Genomic DNA, 331 nt, shown 5'->3' on the forward strand with positions numbered 1-331 from the left:
CCCATTCCATCCCATCCCATCCCATCCCATCGTGCTTCTCTACCCAACTCAGTGCCCTCAGTATGACCAGGGAGGCTGGTTTGGAGGGCACTCGTTAGTCACTTGCCTTTGCTGACACTGGCAAACCAGCTAAACCTGTCGGTGACCTCTTCCTGACCAGCGGTTTGGGATTGTCTCTTTCCCACCAGAAATAAACAGCCAAGCATTAGACTTGATGTCTTGCCTTCACAGAAAGTTGTTTTTAATTCGCTTTCCTGGGTAAATTTCAGTTCCTCTCAAGTCTCTCGGAAGCCCCTTTGCAGCCTCGCGGCTCTTCCCCCGAAAGCAGAAG

This window comes from Apaloderma vittatum, unplaced genomic scaffold, assembly GCF_000703405.1.
Source record: "Apaloderma vittatum isolate BGI_N311 unplaced genomic scaffold, ASM70340v1 scaffold32038, whole genome shotgun sequence".
In the NCBI taxonomy this organism is placed as follows: Eukaryota; Metazoa; Chordata; class Aves; order Trogoniformes; family Trogonidae; genus Apaloderma; species Apaloderma vittatum.